We start from the raw sequence: 26819 nt of genomic DNA, 5'->3' as shown, positions 1-26819 counted from the left end.
AGCACGCCACTGTTGCTATAGCAGCAAATATGAGCCGGTTTTGCATTATCATTCAAATGTGCAACATCTTCACCTTGTCAGGAAGAATTGCATAATCCTCCAAAACAAGAAAAACTATCACTTCCCTCTCTGTCAGTTGTCTAGTAACAAAACATTTACCTTCAGTGCTGAAACGGAGATCTCAGGGCTGCACATTTCATGTTCTTATCTAAGTCATAGCTGGAACTCTTACTGAAAAACTGTACTAACCAATGGCCCAGGTCCCAATGGGAAGCGGCCCTCCAGTGGGGCCCCGAGGGCAAGCAATGCGTTAAACTGTATCCGTGTTCCCAGGACATGAATCCCCTTGAAATCTATGATGGACCAGAAAGTCTTCCCCCATTGGTGGCTTTTATAGGCAGTAGGTTGCTGTAGTCCTGTGACATGCGAGAGGTCAGAATCACAGTGAGGACTTCAGCATCCTGTTGCAGTAACATCACTGTGCCACCTGCATCGTGTCATGGACAGCAGAGACACGAAGAGGACCCAGACGTTCATCAAGGTGTTAAGTGAGCTTCAGGGTTTATTTTGGACTCCAAGACTACTACTATTTGGAGGAGCAAAAAGGGAGGCATTACTGTTTAGGAAGTGCAAAGCACAATAAGGGGCATTTCTACTGTAAGGTGATAGGAGGGGGATACTATAACTGTGTGGGGGTCACAAAAGAGGAAAATATTGCATAGGAAACAGAAAAGGGCATTATTACCGTGCGCTGGCACAAAGTAGGTGCTTTTCCTGTGTGGGAGCACTATGGCTGTTTGAAGCACCAAAAGATCCACTATTACTGGGTGGGGACATTATATCTGTGTGAAGATTACTCTTTGCGGCAGAAAAGGAGGTATTTTTTACTGTATATATACTTATTTACAGTCTGGAGTTCTATTTTTCCTAGGCCACTATGGATGACAAGTTTGCGTAGATGTAGGAAAAACAAGCCGCTAAGGATGTCCATGTCAGTCATGGTTGGAAGAAGTCTTCATGGTGGTCTGGTCCAGATGGAGAAGGACAGGAAAAGTAAACAACTACATTTAGAGAAGATTTCACCCATTAGTCAATGGAATTAATTGTACTATTTTGGCTTATATGATCTGCAGAGTAGCAAAGGTGGAGGATGCAAGAACAAATGCATAAATGGTACATAGAAGTGGGCCATAATCTGTTTGGGTATAATGAGGGGAGCCCAGGTCCAAGATTTACCCTGGGACCTATAGAACTCTAGTTACGCCACAGTATATGTTGTATAAGGAGCTACAAAAACAAAACAATACAATTATTACCCGTTATGTATATAGTACCAAAATATTCCACATTTGTTTACCAACTATATCAAATTTGATGTCTGTTAGGCTTACTATCTAATATCTCAGTCACACACCTCAGTTAATTTAATAGGAAGCCAAATAAATATTTAGAGGTATAAATGGTTAAAGGGTTTCTACCACTTAGGCGTCACATATTTGGCTGTCAGACACTAGCGATCCGCTAGTGTCTGCTCTGGCCAACCATCCTAATATAATTGCTTTTGGGACGGTGGTTTGGCTAAAAAAACTACTTTTATTAATATGCTAATGAGCCTCTAGGTGCTATGGGGGCGTCATTAGCACCTAGAGGCTCCGTCTACCTTCAGAAACTGCCGCCCCCAGCGCGTCCCTCCAGCCCGCCCATCTCCTCCTGAATGCGATCCTCGTATGTATTCTGCGCATGCGCAGTGAATGTCTGACAGCTTCCCTGCTCAGACATCTCCACTGCGCCTGTTCCTCGGAGCACTATGGCGTCATCGCGCAGGCGCAGTGGATATGTCTGAGCAAGGAAGCGGTCAGACATTCACTGCGCATGCGCAGAATACATACGAGGATCGCATTCAGGAGGAGATGGGCGGGCTGGAGGGACGCGCTCGGCGGCGGCAGTTTCGGAAGGTAGACGGAGCCTCTAGGTGCTAATGACGCCCCCATAGCACTTAGAGGCTCATTAGCATATTAATAAAAGTAGTTTTTTTAGCCAAACCACCGTCCCAAAAGCAATTATATTAGGATGGTTGGCCAGAGCAGACACTAGCGGATCGCTAGTGTCTGACAGCCAAATATGTGACGCCTAAGTGGTAGAAACCCTTACAGGAGACTCACATGAATATGGGCGAACGTACAAAACCCATGCAGAAAGAGATTTGATCCCTGGTCACCAGTGCATGGGAAGTAGTATGAAGAAACAGGTTGTAGATGCAGCTCTACAGTCTTGAAGGCAAGGAAGGTGAATACATCATTATTTGCAGAAGAACAGTGCAGGACACAGGAGTACATATAACCAGAGCCATCTAATGTAGAGTTAAAGGGACATTTACTCTAATAATAATAGAAGAAGCAGAGCGGGAAAAAGGTGGCCCAAGCTTGGCGTTTTGCTTTCTATGGTTGAGATAGCATAGTTCCCTAAGTAATATCAGCACCAGTGCACCTCTGCGACCAGCATTTCTCTTTTGGACTCTCACTATGAAAACATGGAACAGTGTTTTATTGTGAGAACATGATAAAATTCATAGTCAGCTGAGAATTAAATTGTTGAAATTAAGTCTCATGGGGCAGATAACAGAACAAAGTATGGCAAATGTTTATGTGAAAATGCATGGTATGGAGAATTTACATATTCATTTTTAAATGTTACTAATAACTACAAAATGTACTGTAATAAATGTTTGTGGGCACTTGCAACAAGTGAGACAAGGTATACCCTCCTGCAGTGAGGGTACTGTCTCGCGAGTCGCACGTACTGTGAGAAAATCCTCCAAACTGCTGGATTTCTTGCATCTGGAGTCACGGCAACTTTTGGGTCATGATGCCACTTTATTCTTGCCATGAATTGTAATGCTACACTGCAATCTAATGGCTGTCCGAGGTGTGTCATAGCCAAAGTTCCCATGAGGCTGCAGCCTTACGGTGTGGTATGGACGCTGATTGATGCCTACTGTATTAAAATATACGGATTCTTTGTTTTAAAAGCTGTACAGTCGTATAGTCTATATACACCTTTGACATGGAAAAATTATTTTTCCATATATTATTGGTTCGTGCTTGTTCACACCTGCATTGACATTTCCATTATTCTGTTCCATCAGAAGAGCAGAAAAACAGAAAAAAAACGAATCTGTTACACGGACTGGATGATGGATACAAACAAAAACACTATCCATTTCTATCCATCATCCATTGACAAGAGTGGACATTAAAGGAGCATAATTGATATACAAAAGTACCCATTTAAACAAGTGGGGATTAAAATGGACAGATTTTTTTTCAGTTTTTCTGCTCTTCTGATGTAAAAGAATAATGGAAAAGTCAAACACAGCTTTACCTTGAGTAATAAATGTTGCGTTAAAGACGCAATCCCACAAAAAATGTTATTCTCTAACCTGTTAGAAAGGTACATGATGTAAACTGTATGAAGGTGACCTTACCAGTGACTGTATTTATGAATTATAACCTCCCATCTGATCCTCAGCTGTGTCATGTGACAAACACTCTGACTCTCCAAATAACATAGCATCTTATGTGTGTACTGGAGGCCAGTTCCAGTTTCTCTATGTATTACTATTGGAAGCTCAATGTCAGTCTCATAGGAATGAATAGAGAAGTAACTAACTTCCTGTCCTGTCTCAGTTGGAGATCAGAGAGTTGGTCACATGACACAGCTGAGGATCACAAGGGAGGTTATAAGTCACAAATACATTCATTGGTAAGAAGATTACCTTCACTACAGTTTACATCATGTACCTTTCTAATAGGCCAGAGATTAAAGATTTTTGTGGGAGTGCTTCTTTGACTTTCAGTCTGCAATCTTCATTCCTTCATTTATCTTTAGTCCCCCTGATATTCAGTTTGTAGCCTGTCCTACTTTCAGACTGTTCTCATGTGGATCAGTCCCTCCCAGTAATACATGCTGGACCTCTATATTTAGAATGTTGCCATCTTCCTCCTATAAATTCCCTTCCCTGTACGCTCCTCTCTACAGCCTGCGTGATGTGCACTCCTCAGATCCTCACCCCCTCTCCACATACGTCTGTAAAACTTCCTTCCTCATCTTGCTGCTACCTGTAAGGATCCTTTTTTTATTTTTTTTGCACAATATTTGGGCCGATTATCATGAACGAGTGTTCATGGGAAGGCTGTTCACAATTACTGGCCCATATAATCAAGCATCCTCTCAACCCATGAACAAGCAAATGCTCATTTGTCTGCTAATGGGCATATTTTGTTGTGATTAGGGATGAGCGAATCGACTTAAGATGAAACATCCGAAGTTGAGTGCTCCGTACTGTATTAGAATGTATTGGCTCAGATAAGCCGAAGTTATTACTTCGCAAAGTCTCGCGTGACTTTGCGTAATAACTTCATAGATTCATTTTTACTGTAAAAAAAAACATTTCCCAAACTCGGGTTCGGTTCCAAGTGGTGCGGAACGGAGGCACAGAACCCCATGAAAGCACTACGGAGTGCTTCTGTGGTGCTTCTGTCCATGCCTCCGCACCGCAAAAAAATAAAACATGTTCTATTTTTTTGTGTTGCGGAAGGATCACGGACCCATTCAAGTTGAATGGGTCTTGATCCGTCCCGGCCGCCGCACGGACGTTGCCCGTACATTGGGGACCACGGAACAGCCGCACAACGGCCGTGTGCATGATGCCTCACACTGATGCATTATGTCAGTATCAGCAGCACTATGAGCTAGATGGAGGACTTACATATACTGTGCAAAATGGGAGGAATTTTTTTATGGAGACCATTTAGAAAGTTTGTATTTATGAAACATATGAACCATAAAAGCAATTCAGTGCAAAAGTGTCCGTAGCCTTTACAATTGTGAGTAAACTGGGTATGTGTTAAAAAACGGTGTTTTTTTACCACTACCCCATATGGATAGTTCTGTAGTACCACAACAGAACATGTTAAAAATATTGCAGCTATGATGTTTTGTAATGCTACATGGAAGCCATTTTCTTACTGCAGCAGTGGTGTGTCAGACTTAGGCTACATGCAGACGACCGTTGTGTGTTTTGTGGTCTGCAAACACGGATGGCGTCCGTTGAATCCTTTTGAACCCAAGCTTTTTGGAAAATGGTGTTATTTCAACACATATCCAGCTTACTGGTAATTTTTGTTAAACCTTGGAAAATGCCTAAAGCAGCTCCTCATATTTCGTCATGCTACTCCAATACTTTCCATGCCCTGCAGGGTTGGACACAGAAGCCGCAAGATATATGAACTGCCCAAAACCATGCTCTTTTATCACATCACAAAGGGTACAATGCTCATCATAGGTATATACAGCGTATAAACATCTATATTTGGCAATGACAACTCTGAATCTAGGTCATTTCTGACTTATTATTAAGTAGGTTATGAGTGACCTTATACTTAAATCTGCAAAATGACCAAAACAATGTCAGACAGCGATAAGACCTTTTGCACTGTCCTCCTTATGGCTACAGTAAGTCGAGGCGTAAATAATGCCCCCTTTTTAAGGTATAATAGTTCAGATCTTCCTCAGCTCATAAATTTAATTGTGACAATGAAGTTTGCAAGCAGGATAATCGTTTTCAATAGAGTAAAATACTGTCCTATAGTCGCAGCCAAGGCCCTGTACCCACTTCTTTATTGTGAACAGAGAGCCTCTGTTTATTGTCCACCTACTGTGAATAGCAGTCTTTTCAAGTCACACAATAGCCACGGAAACAACCCAGAATCCGACTCGCTAAATTGTATCACAAAATGTCTGAGGGGGTGCAGATTCCATTACCTCTGCGGCTCCTGTGCCACCGCTATCCACTGCTGACCAGTCATATACTGAAAGCACTTTTCTGCACGTATCTGATGAAGTGAAATGTATACTGTACAGTCGTCTACAAGATGTACTCAAACAGTGTAAAATTGCATATTTTGGAGCAGTCCTTGAGAGTTAGTATAAATGTAGGGGATGCAGAGGAAGCAGTCACCACCAGGCCCATAAGGGTGTACACACTGCATTTGTAATATACGTTTAACGTATCGGCTGGTTTTACATCTGCAGCACGGCTCTCCTGCAGGTTGTTCCGTCAGAGAACAGCCTGCTGGAGTTCTCCAGATCCGGCAGTGCCAGACAGTGGCGTCTTGCCTCAAGACCCCTTTGACTATAATTGGATCCGGCGGCGATCTGGCCACTTCCAGGCAAATATGCTGAGATTCACCCAGACCAAAAACTGCACGCAACATTTTTCCTCCGATTCCCAGCATTCTCTGCCGGAACAGAGTGCTGGAGAGCGGAGCGGCAGATGTGAAACTGGCCATACACTGAGAAAGCATCCAGTGTGCACCTTAAACACATCCATTCACATGATGGAGGCCAAAAGAGGGTTATTTTGAGATTGGAATAAGTTTTGTTTTGGTTTTTTTTTTTGCTCGAAAGAATACCATACTCAGCTATTCTACATACAGAGGTGTCCATCGTACAGACATACTATCTATTCTATATACAGTGGGATCAATTACCCCAGACAAACTACTCTATTCTATATACAGTGGTGTCATATACCTGAGACATACTTCTTTATTCTATATACAGTGGCATCCATCATATACCTCAGACATACTACTCTATTATATATACAGTGGTGTTATATACCTGAGATATACTACTTTATTCTATATACAGTGGCATCCATCATATACCTCAGACATACTACTCTATTATATATACAGTGGTGTTATATACCTGAGATATACTACTTTATTCTATATACAGTGGCATCCATCATATACCTCAGACATACTACTCTATTCTATATAGTGGTGTCATATCTGAGACATACTACTTTATTCTATATACAGTGGCGTCCATCATTTACCTCAGACATACTACTCTATTATATATACAGTGGTGTCATATACCTGAGACATACTACTTTATTCTATATACAGTGGCGTCCATCATTTACCTCAGACATACTACTCTATTATATATACAGTGGTGTCATATACCTGAGACATACTACTTTATTCTATATACAGTGGCAGATGTATTCTATATACAGTGGCGTCCATCATATACCTCAGACATACAACTCTATTCTATATATAGTGCTGTTATATACATCAGACATACTATTCTATATATAGTGGGATCATTTACCTTAGATATATTACTTTATTCTATTTACAGTGATGTCCGTCATATACCTCAGACATAATGCTCAATTCTATATGCAGAAGTGTTGTATACCTCAAAGATACTGCTCGATTCTATATACAGTGGTGTCCGTCGTGTACCTCAGACATACTAAGCTTTTCTATATACAGTGGCATCTTTCACCTCAGACATACTATTCTATAAACAGCGGCGTCAGTTGTATACCTCAATCATACTACTCTATTCTATATACAGTGGTGTCATACATCAAACTACTCTTTTCTATGTATGTACAGTGGAGTTGTATATCTCAGATATTCTCTATATATTGGTGTCATATACCTTTTTTTTTTTTTTTTTTAAATCCTTTATTATTTTCTGGAACAAATATACAAATTCTCATATCAACCAGTTAAAATCTACAAATATACTTTATACAAGTTAATACACTTGTTCCTTTTAACTCACCCCATCCCTTTTGCTTCCCTGCTGCGGGGTCCATCCGCATTTTAATATCTACCTTAACTTCTGTATCCAGAAATTCCCAATATAAGGGATCCTGGGGGCCTGAAGCGAGTAAGGGAGCCTGCCCCCGCAGGGAGCCATCACTCCAATTTCCTTGCCATTCTTCTATAGGCCTCAATGGTGTCTAACCGAGCCCTCCATTCATTAAAGCTAGGACTATTCTTCGTACCCCAATATTTAATTATCAAGGCCTTTGCGACCATAAAACTTTCCATGCTAACTCGTAATTGGTAGGGGGTCAGTTCAGAGCGGGGGAAACTTCGCTTCAATTTGATCTTATATCTTTTACATAGTTCCTCATAAATGCTAGTCCAATACCCCCACACTTCTGAACAATCCCATAATAGGTGACTTAACTCCGCATTTTCTGACGAACATTTCCAACACAGGTCCTTCCTTTCCTTGTCATATACCTTAATCATACTACTCTATTCTATATACAGTGGCATTGTTCACCTCAGACATACTGATAGTGGGCACAGAAGGCATACCGAATGCCCACCATGGTGTCATTGAGCATCAGGGTAAGGGTTAATTGGGATTTATAATTCTCTCATTTTCCCGCCTTTTGTATTATAATGTATGTAAATTTTACATTTTCTGAGGTGATTCTGATTCTGCAATCTGATTGGTACCTGGTTGCCTACCTGTTGCTGAGGTACCTGTTTTCTGCCTGTTCCTGATTGGAGAGTAAGACTTCTGGGGCGGGAAAATCGGATATTTAAGGAAGGTCGCATCAGGTCCGGAATTTGTCCGCCGCGGAGCCTGGAAGAAGAGGACGTTGTCGCGCCCGCCCTCCCATTATTATTATTATTATAAAAAAATAAAATAAAATAAAAAATTATTAGAAGTCGTGGTCTAATATTGAAGGGGGGTTAGTCACCCAGTTTTGCTGGGGGGGACAATTGTGGACTCAATGAATTTTAAATGAGTATTTATTTATTGGTTATTTATTTAATTATTATGGTGATTTTATCAGTATTATTATATTTATGTAACCCTTAATAAAAGACCACGGCCAATTTCTTCCACAATCTTGTTTTTTGTGTTTATTTTAATCAGTTTAGAAGTTAAGTTTGATTATTCAGTATGAGTATTGCTCATATGGCACCATGTTCTATTCTATATATACAGTGGAAAGGTTTACCTCAGACATACTACTCCAGTGATGGCTAACCACTGGCACTCCAGCAGTGGCGAAACTAAGACTCCCAGGATGCTCCATTCATACTACTCTATTCTATATACAGTGGTGTCATATATACGTCAGACATACTACTCTATTCTATATACAGTGGTGTCATATACGTCAGACATACTACTCTATTCTATATATACAGTGGGAATGTTTACCTCAGACATACTACTCCAGTGATGGCTAACCTCTGGCACTCCAGCTGTGGTGAAACTAAGACTCCCAGGATGCTCCATTCATACTACTCTATTCTATATACAGTGGTGTCATATACCTCAGACATACTACTCTATTCTATATACAGTGGTGTCATATACGTCAGACATACTAGAACATAAAGCCAGTTAGGTCATAGGCCCAAGACCCAATCACTTTAACAGAATGTAGTTAGTGGTGGCAACTTGGCTGTGAAATGTAATGTCTTCTCCTAGACAATAATGGTTGCATAATTATTGTGCTCTATGGAGGCCAGTCTATCTATTACCTTACTGTTCCTTGCATTTGCCCTATGCTCCTCTATTCCGTGTGTTGCCCCTATGCCTATTCATTGCGTTCTCCCGATGACCCTCTATTCCATGCTTTCTCCGTATGTTCCTCTATTCCTTGTGCTCCCCCTATGACCCTCAATTCCCTGCGTTCCCCCATGCTCCTCTATTCCTTGCATTCCCCCTATGCCCCTCTATTCCTTGCATTCCCCCTATGCCCCTCTATTCCTTGCATTCTCCCTATGCTCCTCTATTCCTTGCATTCCCCCTATGCCCCTCTATTCCTTGCATTCCCCCTATGCCCCTCTGTTCCATGCGTTCCCCCATGCCCCTCTATTCCTTGCATTCCCCCTATGCCACTCTATTCCTTGAATTCCCCCTATGCCACTCTATTCCTTGAATTCCCCCTATGCCACTCTATTCCTTGAATTCCCCCTATGCCCCTCTATTCCTTGAATTCCCCCTATGCCCTTCTGTTCCATGCATTCTTCCTATGCCCCTCTGTTCCATGCATTCCCCCTATGCCCCTTTATTCCTTGCATTCCCCCTATGCCCCTCTATTCCTTGCATTCCCCCTATGCCCCTCTATTCCTTGCATTCCCCCTATGACTCTCTATTCCTTGCATTCTCCCTATGCCCCTCTATTCCTTGCATTCTCCCTATGCCCCTCTATTCCTTGCATTCTCCCTATGCCCCTCTATTCCTTGCATTCTCCCTATGCCCCTCTATTCCTTGCATTCTCCCTATGCCCCTCTATTCCTTGCATTCTCCCTATGCCCCTCTATTCCTTGCATTCTCCCTATGCCCCTCTATTCCTTGCATTCTCCCTATGCCCCTCTATTCCTTGCATTCTCCCTATGCCCCTCTATTCCTTGCATTCCCCCTATGCCCCTCTATTCCTTGCATTCCCCCTATGCCCCTCTATTCCTTGAATTCCCCCTATGCCCCTCTATTCCTTGAATTCCCCCTATGCCCCTCTATTCCTTGCATTCCCCCTATGCCCCTCTATTCCTTGCATTCCCCCTATGCCCCTCTATTCCTTGCATTCCCCCTATGCCCTTCTATTCCTTGAATTCCCCCTATGCCCCTCTGTTCCTTGAATTCCCCCTATGCCCTTCTGTTCCATGCATTCTTCCTATGCCCCTCTGTTCCATGCATTCCCCCTATGCTCCTTTATTCCTTGCATTCCCCCTATGCCCCTCTATTCCTTGCATTCCCCCTATGACTCTCTATTCCTTGCATTCTCCCTATGCCCCTCTATTCCTTGCATTCTCCCTATGCCCCTCTATTCCTTGCATTCTCCCTATGCCCCTCTATTCCTTGCATTCTCCCTATGCCCCTCTATTCCTTGCATTCTCCCTATGCCCCTCTATTCCTTGCATTCTCCCTATGCCCCTCTATTCCTTGCATTCCCCCTATGCCCCTCTATTCCTTGCATTCCCCCTATGCCCCTCTATTCCTTGCATTCCCCCTATGCCCCTCTATTCCTTGCATTCCCCCTATGCCCCTCTATTCCTTGCATTCCCCCTATGCCCTTCTATTCCTTGTATTCCCCCTATGCCCCTCTATTCCTTGCTTACCCTTACCTATACATATCATTCCCTGGTACCTACCGCATTACAGCAGCTCAGAAACTAGAGTCCAACAGGTTGTACAAAGAACCCAGATGGCAGAATGTGTGTTTTAATCCATAAATTGCACGCCAGCAGTTGGTATTTTCTGCGCTTTCACACGGTGAGTTATATTTTATTACAGTGTGAGCTGGGGGATTAATGCTGAAAATGATGCAGTGCTTATGGTTTACCTAACTAAAGCCGTATGAGCCGTGTATCACATTACACATTATACACGTGTGAATCAGACCTTTCCTGCCTGGAGATTGCCAGGCTGTACACTATTATCTATAGCTGAACTTAAAACTCCTCCAGCTGAGTACAGGCGAGGGCTATATTTATTTCAGTAAGTAATAAACTGTCATAATAATCATTTTCATAAGCGCCATTTTCAGCACATGGTTTTCGCAGCTTTCTACAGCAGGAGACCTATTGTGATATCATAAAGTAACGCATAATCGGAATTTCATTTCATTAGATTTTAATTGAGCGCACACACACATACATATATATATATATATATATACTGCATATATGGACTTGAAGGTCATAAATGATCACATATGGAATTTCATGTTCATAATTATTATAGAGGATTAATAATGAGCATATATCAGGGGCACCAAGCATCATATTCGTAATACAGTATATGCTGATTATCACAGAGCTGAAGGTATAATTTGTTATGATAACAGTTTTTCTAGATAATTCTGCAGATATATTTATGCCAATGACTAGTTTGGGAGCTTAAAAGTTGCCGTTATTTATAAATCACTACCCATGGCTTTCTTTCCATGTAAGTTACCTGGTGTAAAGTAGAGATGGCTTAGTTGCCCATGGCAACCAATCAGATTCCACCTTTAATTTTTCACAGCTCCTTTTGAAAATCAAAGGTGGAATCTGACTGGTTGCTGTGGGAAACTAAGCCAGTTGTACTTTACACCAGTTTGATAAATCTCCCCCCCAAGTATTTAGTAAAGCAGACACCCCAGGAGAACTGACAGCTTCTCTTCTTTTTCTTTTCTATAATTGCATTTATATGAAATTGTTACCGAATAATACAAAGGAAACATGTGAATCACATAATGAAAAGAAATTCGTAGGATACTATATCTCCTTATATACAGCGCCTAATCGGCGTGGGGAGTTTTGTAGGCCAGGGAATGCAACTCTGGAATTCTGGGAAGATGGTATGCAAATGAGCTCTTAGCATGCTCTGCCTCTAATACCACCAAATGTAGGCTAGAAGTTAATTGTTGACCTTTTAAACAGGCCTTCAGACATGACTTAGATCAGACCTCATCAGTGCAGAGCAGAGAGTACTGGTTTAACTAGGTCAGGATTGGGGGGATACTATATCTCCTTATGGAGAATGCCTAATCGTCTTGAGGAGTCTTATAGGCCAGACAAACCTCCTCTGGAATTCTGGGAAGAAGTTAAGCAAATCAGCTCTTAGCAAGGTCTGCCTCTAATACCACCAGAAGTGGCTATCATATGAGTCCGTTTTTGACCTCTCCATAAGTATCCCCCAAATCCTGACAGAGGCCTCTCTACCAGTTAAGCCAGTACTCTATACTCTGCATTGAAGAGGGACAATTACCCTGAAAGAGCTGTCTGCAGATGAGGTGCTGGCTTAGTTATTATCCAAGTCATGCCTGAAGGCCTGTATGAAAAGTTGAAAATTAACTTATAGGATAGCTATAGTGCCGCTATAGGTAACGTCATAATGCCTTGTGGCATTAGAGGCAGAGATTGCTATAATGAAAAGAGAGCCATACACATTGGCAAGTTCAGTGTGCCACGGAATCTTCTAAGATGCTTCATCTGACCACTGGAATTCCAAGAGAAAGGAAGAAGATAAACACTGAGGACCTGCCATATTTGACAATTATCTAGAAACTCTTGATGGTTACAAGTCATGATTAACAACATTCAGCATGTGAACTACTCCACGTATATGCCTCTCTTTGTACCTCCATATTTATATAACATACTAATTGTACGACCACACAGCGCTGCGGTCAGATATTGCGTGACTATACAAGCCGCAGCTCCTGTTAAGCTAAGGGGGACCACATTGTTTAGTCGGTCTGCATTGTTAGTGGCCCAATATCATGCAGCCATTAACAATACAGACTGACTAAACAGAGCTGTCCTAATTAGTTTCATGACATATACAATCGAAGAATTAAACTTTCACAGGACAGACATCACACTAAGAGAAGGATAAGTTACACAGCCCGATATTTGGGTAGATTATCGAGAATGAACATTCCTGCCAATGCTCATTCCTGAAAATCTCCCTGTCTAAATGTGCCGCCAATCACCCGTTTCGAGGCAGCAGATCGTGCTGTCTAAACAGCAATCCGCTGCCCAGAAACAATGATTCTGTATGGGGACGAGCCATCACAATAGAGATCCCTCGTCTTCATACTGTGAAGGAGATCACTGCATGTAAATGCAGTGGTCACCTCCACTGAACGAGCAGCTGACTTTCGGGAAGGAATGCTACCTTCCTGACAATCAGCTATTACATTGGGACCTGTAAACCCGCCTTTAGGCTTCATGCACACAACCATGTCCATATTTAATTGATAGAAATGTGGACCAGAAAAGGACTAAGGCTACTTTCACACTAGCGTTCGATCGGAACCGTTCTGAACGGATCCGATCATATTAATGCAGACGGAGGCTCCGTTCAGTACGGATCCGTCTGCATTAATAACTTAGAAAAAATTCTAAGTGTGAAAGTAGCCTGAGCGGATCCGTTCAGACTTTCAATGTAAAGTCAATGGGGGACAGATCCGCTTGAAGATTGAGCCATATGGTGACATCTTCAAGCGGATCCGTTCCCATTGACTTACATTGTAAGCGGAGGCTGAACGCCGCCAGACTGATACAGTCTGAGCGGATCCGCTCCATTCAGACTGCATCAGGGCTGGACGGAGGCGTTCGGGTCCGCTCGTGAGCTCCTTCAAACGGAGCTCACGAACGGACCTATGAACGCTAGTGTGAAAGTAGCCTTATCCTATAATTTGCTGAATGGCCACATGTATGGAAAATCGGATGTGTGCATGGCCCCATGGAAATGAAGAAGTCAGTATGCTATCAGTAAAAACTGCAGAAGACACATGAAAAATATGGTCCTGTGCATTAAGCCTTATACTGTCCTGATCAAAAGTTTAAGACCACTTGAAAAATGGCAAAAAATCATATTTTACATTGTTGGATCTTAACAAGGTTCCAAGTAGAGCTTCAACATGCAACAAGAAATGAGAGTGAGACAAAACATTTTTTGAGCATTCAATTAATTAAAAATAACGATTAAACTGAAACAGGCTGTTTTTCAGCTGATCCAAATTTTAGGACCACGTGCCTTTAAAAGGCCAAATCTGTGCAAAGATGTGGATTCATTGTCATTTTCTGTCAGGTAGTCACACGTTGTGATGGCAAAGGCAGAAAAACTCTCCCTTTTTGAACGTGGTTAGGTTGTTGAACTGCATAAGCAGGGTCTTTCACAGAACGCCATCGCTGCTGAGGTGGGACGCAGTAAGACAGTCATTTGGAATTTCTTAATTGATCCTGAGGGTTATGAAACAAAAAATTCAAGTGGAAGACCCCAAAAAATGTCATCAGCACTGAGCCGGAGGATCCGATTGGCTGTCCGTCAAGACAATGGATGATCCTCGACCCAAATTAAGGCCCTTACTGGTGCTGACTGCCGCCCCATAACCATCAGACGGCATCTGAGACTGAAGGGCTTCAAAAACAAAAACCTTCAAAGACCTCGTCTCCTTGAACGCCACAGAACTGCTCTTTTGGACTTTGCAAGAGAGCACCAAACATGGGACATTCAAAGGTGAGAGAAAGTTTTATTCTCTGATGAGAAAAAAATTAACCTTGATGGTCCTGATGGTTTCCAACGTTACTGGCATGACAAGCAGATCTCACCTGAGATGTTTTCTACGCACCACAGTGGAGGGGGCGCCATAATGGTCTGGGGTGCTTTTTCCTTCAGTGGAACAATGGAACTTTAGGAAGTGCAGGGGCGTCAAACGGCCGCTGGCTATGTCCAGATGTTGCAGAGAGCATTCCTCATGACTGAGGGCCCTCGTCTGTGTGGTAACGACTGGGTTTTTCAACAGGACAACTCTACAGTACACAATGCCCGCAGGACAAGGGACTTCTTCCAGGAGAATAACATCACTCTTTTGGCCCATCCTGCGTGTTCCCCTGATCTAAATCCAATTGAGAACCTTTGGGGATGGATGGCAAGGGAAGTTGACAAAAATGGACAACAGTTACAGACAGTAGATGGCCTTCGTGCGTCCGTCTTCACCACTTGGAGAAATGTTCCCACTCACCTCATGGAAAAGCTTGCATCAAGCATGCCGAAACGAATTTTGGAAGTGATAAACAATAACGGCGGAGCTACTCATTACTGAGTTCATGTTTGGAAGTTGGATTTCTGTTTTGGAGGGGGGGGGGGGGGTATGTTTTTTTTGGAGGTGTGGTCCTAAACTGTTTCAGTTTATTCGTTGTTTTCATTAAATTGAATGCTCAAAAAATGTTTTGTCTCACTCCCATTTCTTCTTGTTGCATGTTGAAGCTCTACTTGGAACCTTGTTAAGATCCAGCCATGCTAAATATGATTTTTTGCCATTTTTCAAGTGGTCTTAAACTTTTGATCAGGACTGTAGTAGGATACTAGAAGAGGCTATAATAACTTTAGAGGAACCCAGTATACATTCCATATACATAGACATATAGACAATACTTTATCCAGTCCATTTTATAAAGAGGCTGTCAGAGGTTTCATTCCTTTGATATCCTGAATTGTTGTATATAATAGTGAAAAACGGTTTCCATTAACTGGTATAAGGCACTAGCTGCTGTCAAGTCTATGGAGGAGAAGCCTGGCAGATCTTCTGTATTTGAGGGCAGTGAATTCAGCTTCACCTACACTCATACAGCAGGAGTCAAAAATTGATTGAAATACACCTTGTGCCTCTAGATGATACACTGTACCTAGCCCATGCTTTACACTGCAGCTCTGTTTACTCAGGTTGGCTACTGTTAATAAGATCAATTCCATAACAAGTTCCCCAAAAAGTTAGGCTGGCCATACACATTAGATAAATGTTGGTCAAACCCACTGCTTTCTGCAGGAGGAGTAAACCAAAGAACAGCCTGCCGGAATTCACCGGATCTGGTACCGCCGGATGTGGGCGGAATGTCTGCCGGCCCTATTTGTATAATTGGTTCTGGCGGAGATCCGTTTGGATTACAGCAGACAAGCGGAAAACCGGGCAGATACAAATTGCTACATGCTGCGGTTTGTGTCTGTCCGATTCTCCGCTTGTCTGCTGGATTAGCCATGCCGGAGTTTCACACGTGAAAGTAGCCTTATGTGCATAGAGGCTTCCCGGCTCTATGGCAGATATTGGGAGAGATAAGAAAGAAAGGATCGGATAGCTGAAATCCAAAAGTACAATCCTTTTGGTATCGGGGAGGTAAGCCACGGCTACAGGTAGCCAGCAGCAGATTTCTCACCTCGCCCCATTCAGGACACGTTTGTATATGGATGCATGTATACGGGAGAGATTGCTTTTGGTCAAACAAGTGTTCTTCATATCTAGTGTTCATGGCCGGCCATAGTGAATCTTTGAGAAGATTGCCTTTGCAGAGATAAAAAGAAGACTGGTGATGACTGTTTCACACATAGGCCTCATGCACAGGACGGTTGTGTGTTTTGCGGTCCGCAAATTGCTGATCTGCAAAACACGGATGGTGTCAGTGTGCGTTCCGCAGTTTGCGGAACGGCACAGACAGCCATTATTATAACTGCCTATTCTTGTCTGCCAAACGGACAAGAATAGGACAGGTTATATTTTTTTTGCGGACCACGGAACGGAGCAACGGATGCGGACAGCACACCGAGTGCTGTCCGCATCTTTTGCGGCCCCATTGAAGTGAATGGGACCACATCCAAGCCACAAAAACTGCGGCTCGGATGCATGACGCCAAACTGTGAGAAATGAGCTTAGAGAATAATTACAATACAAACAGAAATTAAATGACAAATCCAGCTCAGCTTCATTACCATATACTAAGAAGTGGAACAAAGAGCAATTAAAGGAAAGAATACATAAGCTCGTCATACACACGAGATACCGTCACATTATGTAGTGAATGGGGGAAAAAAACACCTCTGACAGCGGCTAATCTCCCCGAGAACAGAAGGATCAGGGAGCTAAAATCCAATTTGTCCGATCCTTATCTCCCCTGACATCTGCTATAAGGGGAAAGTCAGGGGGACCCCGACCCATACACATTCGATGGTTGGCTGAACTCAACAAAGTGGGCAAGCTTGGCTGACCTACATCTAACGTGTGTGGTCAGATTAAAGGTTTGTGCAAGGGTTTTACACTGATGACCTATCCTCAGGATATCTGATTTACGGGGGTCCGACACCCTGTGGAGCAGCGGCGTAGTGTAATTACGAGTACTCGCTCCATTCAAGTGAGTGGGGCGAGTACTAGTCATTACACTACACGCATAGAGAGCCACCTTCTCTTGAAACAGCTGATGGGTTGGGGTGCCAGGTGTCGGATCCGCACAGATCAGATATTGATAACCTATTCTGAGGATGGGTCATCAATATAATTCGCTGTACAACTCCTTTAAGTGGATGAAAGCCAAACTCATCTCTATTGAGTGGTATAAAGCATATCTAGCTGTGTCTTGACTTAAAGAGGACCTGTCACCACCCCTGACATGTCTGTCTGTGCAATTCCTCTGTTATTTGTACTAGAAGTATATAAATGAATTTCCAGCAGTCTGCGGTAAGGGTACAGATGGGTGTTACCAGTATGAGGTGGGTCCCTGCACAGTCTCACATTATCCAGTCAGAGCTGCTGGTGTCAGACTGCACAGGGACACACCCACAACTGGTAACACCCATCTGTACCCTTACTGCAGACTGCTGGAAATTCACTTGTAGTACAAATAACAGAGGAATGGCACAACATACAGACATAAAAGTAGATGCTCCAGAATTGTTATTACCTGGGGGAAACTAGAAGTTACTAAATCAGACATGTCAGGAAAGGTGACAGGTCCTTTTAAAGTTTGCCATATTCAGATGAATGCCACTGGTGTTAGCAAGACCAGCCGACCACCTAATGTGTATGTGGGCCTCCCTACTCCTCCCTTATGGCAGATATAGGGGAACAGAAGGATTTGGGCAGTTGGATATAAGCGGGGAGATAAGAAGCATCCAGCAGCATCTTATTCCCCCTTCTGTCAAGGTGCAAGTAACAGTTATAAGCCAAATGTCTACCGGCATTCATGTAAGGTGTGCGGCCAGCGTCACCAGCAATACTGTACATAATATGTCCACAATATCACCCCTTGCAGTAGATTAGAGATAGAGAGCTGGAAAAGTAAAGTTTATTCCATGTCTGCTCCTAATAATTGGTGATTTGCTGGGCTCCTCACACATTTTAACGACAAAGCTAGAATTGATCACTTCACCGTTCTGTGGTTTCCATGGTAACCCACCCCCAGCCTGGTGGCATGACAGCTACTGCAAGAAGAGTCTGTGTCACTTGGTGAGGAGGCATCACATTACCATGGAAATGATCGCTTTTCATTGAAATGTGCATTTCTAGTTAATCTTCCACTAAGAAGAGAAAAACATCTCAGCGCCTCTCACCCCAGTCCAACCCTAAAGTAATAAAATGCCGATACGTGGGGCCTAATGAAGACAGCGTTCCTATGACCTTTACCCTCCTCTGTCTACAAAAGTCATTAACAATGGCCAATAACTGATCACCTAAAAACAATGGTGGAAAGGAAACTGGCTTAGGGCTCATGCACACGAGCGTATTTTCTTTCCGTGTCCGTTCCGGGTTTTTTGAGGACCGTATGCGGAACCATTCACTTCAACGGGTCCGCAAAAATACTAAAGTTACTCCGTGTGCATTCCGTTTCTGTATGTATGTATTTACTTTTCTGCAAAAAAATAGAACATATCCTATTATTGTATCACGATCGGCGTGACTATCACATACGTGACACAGAGGGAGGGAAAGAGGAAGGCCCTGCCCAAGTGAGAGGGAAGGTGGTGACCCCTGACTCACCTTGCGGCTGGCACCTGGCTGCCCTGACGTCCCTAGACGGGTTCCTCACCTGTACGCCGAACACGTGCCTAAAACCCTGGCTTTCCCTAAGATGAGCCCTAGATAGTGAACAGGGCGGTGGGAACACTAGTCCGCACCACTAGCTCTAAAGGAAAACACCAAGGGGAGGACAGAAAATACAGACTAAACATATAATCCCAGGTGGGCGACAACAGGAGACAACAAAAAGCCCAACAGGGATCCGGAGGGTAGCACTCTGGAACAACAACCAGGATTCACAGCTCCAGTGGGTCAGTATAGAAGTCCAGGCAGGAAGCTCTATAACTGGCAACTAGAGAAGTGTGAGAGGAGAATATAAGGAGGTTGGGAGTGGCAGACAAGAAACAGCTGAGGAGGAGAAGCTACGGATCCCTGAGTGAGACAAAAAGGATTGCAAGGCAAACACAGAAAACAATCACTAAGAAACAACGTGATCTTTAGACATAGAGCGCGCAGCCACCCGCTGCGACTTCCTGACCCCGGGTATAACGGAGTCAGACGTGGCTCTTGACACCCTCGTGACATATTGTCCTTATTACAGAAAGGATAGAACTGTTCTATTAGGGGCCAGCTGTCCCGTTCCGCAAAATATGGAATGCACATAGATGTCACCCGTGTTTTTTGTTGATCCGTGTTTTGCGAACCGCAAAATACATATGGTCATGTGCATAAGCCCTTAGGCTACATTCACATCTGCGCTTTCAATTCCAGTTTTGAGATCCCGCAGAGGATTAAACGGTTCAATTTTGTGCCCATTCACTGTCAATGGGAACAAAACTGGTCAGGATGAAGTGTGTATCTGTTCCGTTTTGGTGCCAGACAAAAAAACACTGCAAGCTGTAGTTTTGTGTCCAGTTTGTGATGAAAATCAATGTAAGTTAATGGTACGAGATCTTATTTTTTTTTTTTTAGCAAAAAAAATTATCCGGTTTGTTCAGTTTTGATTTAATACAACCAGATCGGGCCAAAAAGGACGCATAATGTATTAAATAGCACGGATCTGTCTAATTCCGGTTTTGAGATCATCTGCCAGATCTGAAAACCGGAATGAACAACGCAAATCTGAAAGAAGCCTTAGTTGCCCATAGCAACCAATCAGATTCCACCTTTCATTTTCCAAAAGAGCTCTGAAAAGTGGAATCTGATTGGTTGCTATGGGCAACTAAGCCAGTTTTCCTTTACACCAGTTTTGATGAATTGCCCCAATATGTATTTCTATTGTCAGGGTATAGTCACATGTGGCAGATTTGTTGGCAACATTTCTTTAAAAGAAATTAAAAGTCAGTGGGTTTCGGACGCCCAGGGACCCTGTCTATCAGTGGCATTTCGGCCTCCTCGCAGCTTACCAAGCACAGTGCTGACACTGAATGGCACTGAGCTGGGCCTAGTCCATGAGACAGATAAACATGATGTCACGTGGTCTACGACGAGGCTCCAGTGAGCGCCATTGCCTTTTTAAATAGTTGATCCTGGCACCCTACAGATCTGATATGGATGGGCCAGTCTCGGAAATCCTCTTTATCTGTCCTATTCATCTGAATGTGACTTGCAGAAACCCCTGTGCTTGCTGCAGGAGCAACCCCATTCAGATATTACAACTTATTTTCTGTTTTAGAAATTTCTGCCACAAATCTGCTGTGTGTCACTACCCCTACGACCATATTATTGGTCCTCATTTTTTGCAGACCAGATGCAGACTCATTCCTTTCAATGGGGCCTCAAAAGATGCAGAGAGCACGCCATGTGCTGTCCGTATCCTTATGTCCGTTCCATGGCATTCGCAAAAAAGATAGCACGTGTCCTATTCTTGTCCGTTTTGCGGATAAGAATAAGCATTGTTACAATGGATCCGCAAAAAAAAACAACAAACAAAACTGGTGCAACACGGACGTCATCCGTATTTTGCAGATCTGCGTTTTGTGGACTGAAAATACATACGGTCGTGTGAACGCACCCTAAATGTGGTCACTTTTCTACAATAGGGTCAAACATTTCTCCTAAGAACAATGGATTATATGGGTTAAGCCTCATTTACACGCCAGTATTCGGTCAGTGAATTCCATCAGGGATTTTGAGCCAAAACCAGGTGCGGCTCTAAACACAGAACAGGTGCAGATCTTTCCCTTATGCCTTAGGCTGGGTTCACACTTGAGCGTTGCGCAAACGCGCGTTTTACGCGCGTTTTTGACGCACATTTTTATGCGCGTTTTTGTAATAGTAAACGCGCGTTTGACGCGCGTTTGTGTGATTCACTACAGTGTCCTATGGCCACAAACGCCCCAAAAGTCGCTCATGTACTTTTTGGAGCGTCGGGCGTTTTACAGCACGATCGTACGCGCTGTAAAACGCCCAAGTGTGAACCATTCCCATAGGGAATCATTGGTTTCTCCTTGTTGAGCGTTTTACAGCGCGTAGGAACGCGCTGTAAAACGCTCAGGTGTGAACCCAGCCTTATGTCTGTGGAGGCTCCAATCCTGGTTTTAATCCTTTGTCGCCTCCCTCCAAATCCTGATTGACAGGGCCAGGTAGCGCTCGAATCTGTCTGCTAGCCCTGTGCTCTGGTGAAATCTCACGCCGTTCAGTATTCGGCGCAGTTGCGGTGAGGAAGCTGGCAGCCTGCGAGCGTCTTTCCCTCACCACGCCTGCTCCTAATGCAGAACGGTGCAAGATTTCACCAGAGCACAGGGCTGGCAGACAGATGCGAGCTCTACCTGGCCCTGTCAATCAGGACTTGGAGGGAGGCGACAAAGGTGGGAGAACGGAGCCTCTAGGAGCAGGAACAACGCCCCCCCTCCCCGATCCTACAGGCTAATTAGCATATTATACAAGTTTGATTTCTGGCGTAAGGGGGGCATAGATAAAAGTAGGAATAGGCTAGCTAGGTTTAGCTGACAGCACATCGCTAATGTCAGCTAGCTTAAAAGGGTTAAATCTGGTGACAGAATCCCTTTAAGGTAGGATAAACAGCACGCAGCAACTGCAACATTATAACACTGGCATGTGAATAAAGCCTCATTCACACATCAGTGTTTTCCCATCAGTGATTGTGCCAAAACCAGGATTGGAGCCTCCACAGACATAAGGTATAAGGGAAAGATCTGCTCCTGCTCTGTGTTTAGAGCCGCATCTGGTTTTGGCTCAAAATCCCTGATGGAAATCACAGACCGAAACCGTGACGTGTGAATGAGGCTTAATATAATTCATTGTTCTTAGGAGAAATGTTTGACCCTATTGTAGAAAAGTCAAACACACGACCGTATGCGTTCACAAGACCATATGTATTTTCAGTCCACAAAACGCAAATCTGCAAATACGGATGACGTCCGTGTTGCACCAGTTTTTTTTTTTGCGGATTCATTGTAACAATGCTTATTCTTATCCGCAAAACAGACAAGAATAGGACATGTGCTATCTTTTTTGGAACGGACATACGGATACGGACAGCACATGGCGTGCTGTCTGCATCTTTTAAGGCCCCATTGAAATGAATGAGTCCACATCTGGTCTGCAAAAAATGAGGACCAATAACATGGTTGTGTGAATGGACCCTTATAGTTAGTGGTCGTAAGCAACAAGTAAAAGTGATGCTAGCCAGTCAAAAAATTGTACAAATATTGTAACCGTCCGCAGTGCAACACATGAGACGTATAAAGAGAGGTCGTAGGGGTAGTGACACACAGCAGATTGGTGGCAGAAATTTCTAAAACAGAAAATAAGTTCTAATATCAGAATGGGGTTGCTCCTGCAGCAAGCTCAGGGGTTTCTGCAAGTTACATTCAGATGAATAGGACAGATAAAGAGGATTTCCGAGACTGGCCCATCACCAGGATCAACTATTTAAAAAGGCAATGGCGCTCACTGGAGCCTCGTCGTAGACCACGTGACATCATGTTTATCTGTCTCATGGACTAGGCCCAGCTCAGTGCCATTCAGTGTCAGCACTGTGCTTGGTAAGCTGCGAGGAGGCCGAAATGCCACTGATAGGCAAGGGCCCTGGGTGTCCGAAACCCACTGACTTTTAATTTCTTTTAAAGAAATGTTGCCAACAAATCTGCCACATGTGACTATACCCTGACAATAGAAATACATATTGGGGCATCTGTCCGCCAGCCCTGTGCTCTGGTGAAATCTCGCACCGTTCAGCATTAGGCGCAGGCGTGGTGAGGGAAAGACGCTCGCAGGCTGAACGGCGCAAGGTTTCACCAGAGCACAGGGCTGGCGGACCGATGCGAACGCTGCCAGGCCCTGTCAATCAGGACTTGGAGGGAGGGCAGTGACTGAGGTGGGAGAATTAGCATATTATAAAAGTTAGATTTCTGGAGTAACGGGGGCATAGAGAAAAGTAGGAATAGGCTAGTTAGGTTTAGCTGACATTAGCACATTGATAATGTCAGCTAGCTTACTAGGGTTAAATCTGGTGACAGAGACCTTTTAAAATACAAAGTAGCAAACTATACAGTATATGTCACAATACATATCATGTATACCTCTGGTAAGGCAGGGTACCCTTGCAGTAAGGACTGTCACAATGTGTAATCTCCTAGCAGTGGCAGAGGCGCCCATGTTCTGGTAACATCCTGGCCTGCCTCAGGTGTAGTACAGGAGCACGCTCAATGATGGGGGAATCCATGGCAGCTGAGCTGACAAGCAGAATGGATGTGGAGAAAAATACTCTGCACAGAGCCTCTGAGGTACTACACATATGCACAGGACATCATATGGGCAGCGCACAGTAAGATATTCACATGCATACACTATGCAGAGTCGGACATTACATGCACACCTCAAATACTATGTCCCTTTATTCACACCATATTATATCAAGTGCACACAGAAATACTCCATAAGCACACATCACAGCATACTGCACCTAGTATTATATTGTGTGCACTGGTATTTCACATATGGATACAGAAAACGTACACATCACAGTACACGCTGCCTCTATACATATATCATGTATCATATCCACACAGTACAGAGTACACTGCAACTTCATATATGTATACGGGAATGTATCATATATATACAGCTCAGTACATACTGCCTCTTCACATATACCGTATACCATAATATATAAGTACACCGATGTGTATGTATACTGTACCTCATGTATACTGTATCATATCAGCACAGCAATACCTATTCATATATGCTCAGTTACAATTCATATTAAAACAGTGCGCTGTATACAGTAATATATCATCATACACATCACTACATATATATGTACACAGTAACACATCACATGCACACCACAGTTTACTTATACATCATATTCACGCAGCAGGGTATATACACCTTCACATACAGTGATATATGTACACAGTAGTATCACATAACATGGTATACACTGCACTGTATAAAGTACTATAAGCACACAGTAGTATCATACAGCAGGGAATACACTGGCCTGTAAACAGTAATATATGCACCCAGTAATACCTCACAGCACAGTATACACTGCCCTGTATACAGTTATATATGCACACAGTAGTATCACATAACATGGTATACACTGCCCTGTATAAAGTACTATATGCACACAGTAGTATCACACAGCAGGGAATACACAAGCCTGTATACAGTACTATGTGCACACAGTAATACCACACAGTATGGTATACACTTGCCTGTATACAGTAATATATGCACACAATAGTATCACACAGCACAATATGCACTGCCATGTATACAATAAGATATGTACACAGAGTATCACACAGTATACACTTCCCTGCATAATATATGTGCACAGTATCACACAGCCCAGTATACAGTAATACATGCACACAGTAATATCACTCAGCATAATATACACGGCCCTATATACAGTAATATATGCACACAGTAGTATCACCCAGCACAATATTCACTTCCCTGTATACAGTTATCTATGCAGACAGTAGTATCACACAGCAGGGAATACACTGGCCTGTATACAGTAATCTATGTACACAGTAGTATCACACAGCAGGGAATACACTGGCCTGTATACAGTAATATATGCACACAGTAGTATCACACAGCACAATATACACTGCCCTGTATACAGTAATATATGCACACAGTAGTATCACACAGCACAATATACACTGCCCTGTATACAGTAATATATGCACACAGTAGTATCACACAGCACAATATACACTGCCCTGTATACAGTAATATATACACACAGTAGTATCACACAGCACAATATACACTGCCCTGTATACAGTAATATATGCACACAATAGTATCACACAGTATACACTTTTCTGTGTAAAATATATGTGCACAGTATCACTCAGCCCAGTATACAATAATACATGCACACAGTAGTATCATCCAGCACGATACACACGGCCCTATATACAGTAATACATGCACACAGTAGTATCACCCAGCACAATACACACTGCCCTGTATACAGTAATGTATGCGCACTGTATATAGCAGTACATACTATACACATAGCACAGGCTCCCCCCTTCCTTCTTAACACCCTGCCCATGTTGGTATGTACAGAGTGGCACTGCATGCACACAGCGCTGGGCATCCTGCTGCCCAGTGGTATGTCCAGGGTAACATAGAAGACAGCAACAAATGGCTGCAGGAGGTGGATGGCTATGAATAGCCCCACTGTAGACATGGATGACTCTGCTCATTCTCACCTTTGTCAGTGTGCAGCTCCTCTGCTGTGGCACCTTGTACTAGACAGAACATGTTCCTGTGGTGCTGCAGGGTGGCACCTTGTAGATGTGGAGCTCCTGCTTAGATGAGATCAGCCTGGTGGATCCCCATTCCTCTAATTCCCCCCTCCTCTCTGCTGCACGGAGTAGTAATGTCTCCCCTCCCTCCAGTGAGATTACAGTAATGACAGACCATGAGATCCCCTCCTAGTCTTTGTCTTCACAATGCAGGACGACCCAGTGCAGATCCCAATCAGGAGGATTATAGGCAGCAGAAGCATCGGTGAAGCGGTCAGCAAGCTGCCAGGCTCATGAGGAGTGTGCCAGGATGGGGGCACAGTGCTGGGCATTATGTGATGGCATGCAGATCATTGCACCCCTATCTAGCAGGGCATGTGCCTGTGCCAAGATGTGCTGTGAAGACATGAGCATGCTGGTGCCAGTTTTTCTATCTAGGCACTGCTGGGCACCATCCTCCCCATCTCATTGGAGCTGCTGAGGTCATGGGAGGGGGGAGAAGGGGCTGCTGCTTCCAGCACAGGCTCTACTGCTGCTGCATCCAAACCAGTGAGAGCCTAATGGATGACATCAAGTGATATCATGCTCAAGAAGTGTGGACATGGGAAACACCTGCAAGTATAGAAAGCACAATAATAAGATAACAGGGGAGGTTTAACAACTTGGATACAGATGCCAATGCATGCCAGTTTGAAACAGTGTGAAAAGCCCCCTGTTGTGTATTGCATGTCTAGTAACTTTCAAAGGATAAGATACAGTGTCTCAACTCCTTCATCTGAATGTTCAGTGTACATTCCTCGCCAAAAGTTGAGAATTACCTAATTATTGAAAATTGGAAAAGTTGCTGCTTAAGTTTTTATAATAGCAATTTGCATATACTCCAGAATGTTATGAAGAGTGATCAGATGAATTGCATAGTCCTTCTTTGCCATGAAAAT

General features: G+C 43.4%; 1 protein-coding gene across 1 annotated transcript in view; it reads right to left on the bottom strand.

Moving 5' to 3' along the window:
* Nucleotides 1-26403, bottom strand: part of KBTBD11 (kelch repeat and BTB domain containing 11) — a 42363-nt gene extending 15960 nt beyond the window's left edge. The window contains exon 1 of the mRNA XM_044290573.1: nucleotides 25846-26403. The gene's annotated coding sequence lies outside the window, so the exon portion shown is untranslated. The remainder of the gene's footprint in view (nucleotides 1-25845) is intronic.
* Nucleotides 26404-26819: the final 416 nt, after the last annotated feature.

The sequence above is a fragment of the Bufo gargarizans genome, chromosome 4 (genome assembly GCF_014858855.1).
Source record: "Bufo gargarizans isolate SCDJY-AF-19 chromosome 4, ASM1485885v1, whole genome shotgun sequence".
NCBI lineage: Eukaryota > Metazoa > Chordata > Amphibia > Anura > Bufonidae > Bufo > Bufo gargarizans.
This window is presented reverse-complemented; position numbering and strand designations above follow the sequence as displayed.